This window comes from Solea solea, chromosome 19 (assembly GCF_958295425.1).
Source record: "Solea solea chromosome 19, fSolSol10.1, whole genome shotgun sequence".
Taxonomy (NCBI): Eukaryota; Metazoa; Chordata; class Actinopteri; order Pleuronectiformes; family Soleidae; genus Solea; species Solea solea.
In genome coordinates, this window is record NC_081152.1 from 11,438,804 (window position 1) to 11,441,153 (window position 2,350).

The window sequence follows — 2,350 nt, forward strand, 5'->3', positions numbered from 1 at the left end:
TGACTTGGGTTTTTTTTTGGCTGTATTGACTGACACTGAGGTGACACAAGTCAGCATCTGTTGATGTAAAAATGTGTCATACAGTGTCTTTGGCTGACACCATATTTATTAATACCTGGCTGTTTAATTCTTACAATCACAGCCCCCTAAAGATCTCAGTGCAGCGAGAACACTGTATCATATTTATAATTATGCAGATGTGGGCTGGGCAGCAGTGTCGGAGCTTGGTACAGGTGAAAGTGCACACAGCGACAGTCGCTGGTGTGGAAGTGATGAGGAAGTGATTTAATGGAAGGGAAAGTAATTGGCCATAAATGTATATTTCACAGCTCAGCATGGGGATCATAGAAAAGAGGCTGACGCCTTTTGTAGACACACGTGGAGTATTATTTTTTTTAAATATAAAGCAGGGTGCAGTGTTTTCCCAGTTTCTGCCATAAACCGCATTTGTCAGTGTCGGCTCCACTGATAAATTAAGAATGTAATACACTTATCAGTACTTAAAGTACTTTTTTTGGGTTAAAGGTCCAGTGCGTTACATTAAGGGGGGTTTATTGTCAGAAATTCAATTTATTAGCCATAAGTTTTTAATTAAATGCATAATAGATTAAAGAAATATTTGCTTTCTGTAGCCTCAGAAAGAGCCTTTCATATATATATATATAGAGGCTGCCATCTTGCGCTAACATGTTTTGTGTATCAGCCTTACCACAACAGGCTTACCACACAATCGAAAGCCACCTTTGTGGCACTCAAAGGCCACCGTAGTTCCCTAACTTACTTAAGAAACGGGGTGAGCAGAGCAGACACTAGTTTATCTTAGATTATCTTATTTTAAAGCTCAAAGCTGTGTGACTTCTTTCTGCTCGCAAAAACACTGCTAGCGTTTCTAGCAGTTTAAGCAGAAGAGGCAGGATGTGACATCAGATCCACCCCACTTCTCCGGTGAGCCTGCAGATCTTACTGAAAGGATGACTCTCGGTTCATATTCCAACCATTGTCTGTCAACATTTGATATACCTCACTTACAGATTAACTTGGGTTTATTCTTTAACCCTAATGTTTCTTTAAGTTACATAGATATAATTGTTTTTCTGCGTTTAACCTCCAAAACAAATGTTGCCTTATCCTTAACTGATACAGCACTTTCAGGAGAGAGGATTACACCGTGTTTGACATTTGAATGTTAGATGTTTAAATGTCGTTTCTTGTCTGCCCAGATCCATATTATATCACTTCAGGACGGCAGCTGTGTCAGTGTGAACCTCTCCCCCAGTCTCTTGCTACTGAAAGGTGTCAGTCCTGCATTGAAGCGCTGGGCACTGCATGGGCCTCACGGTAGAGTCCACAAGCACAGGAGACCCCCTGCCAGGTCTAATGGGCAGCAGGGTTTCTCGGACCCTTTCAGTCTTGTGAGAGCCGCTCAATTACGCGGCAGGCGTCTCTGTCTTTGCCTGGTCAATTACCAGACAGCCCATGCATTTAATGTCGTACGTACACAGGTTACAAGATAATCAGTGGCCAAAATTGCCCAGTTTGAATGAAGGGATGGATGGAGAGGTATTCAGATTATCCAGTCAGGCTGAAGGGGAAGTAGGAGGGATGGGGACAGCGATCAGTCTCAATCTAGCTTCGGTGGCTGTTGGGGAGGATCACTGTGACCTTTGTCACAAGATCATATCGTTCCAGAAACTTTGGGAAAATGTATCTGGTGTAGTCGTGGTGTTTCGCAATGTGTATGTTTGTTTTAGAGACTGGAGGAAATAAAGCTCCTGCATGTGAGCCTCACTCTGGACGTTTTTTTACACAGCGTGTACGGAGAGCATCTACCGTGTGTCATATTACATCCAGCTTCCCCTCCCTCCTACCTGTCTACCCAGCCAGGTATGAAAACTGGCTGACACCTGACTAAGGGAATTAATCATCCTTAACCCTGGACCAATTACCCCTCATTACCCACTCTGTCTACCTCTCAGGGGAGAGTGCTGTAACAATAGCACAACATGAAGGTTGGCGGCGTCACAGGACCGGGCCCTAATGGACACTCCTGTGCGGCTGCGTCTCGTCGGGAGTCCAGGTCGACTAACCTTCAAGTCCTTGTCACTCTCCAACAGCACGCGCACAAAAGAGGCTATTGTTCAGGATCAGGGCCTATGACCCGTTGGGATGAAGTGCAGAGGGCCTCTACCGATAGTATAGGGCACCTTGGAAATGGGTTATTTCAGGGTTTTTGGAATAAAGGAAAATGTAGAGATATTTTTATTTTATTTTATTTGTCACATTTCAATCAGGCAAGTTGAAACTAATTATTGATGGTTAGTAGATAAGCCACTGTGTTTGGATTGCCAGA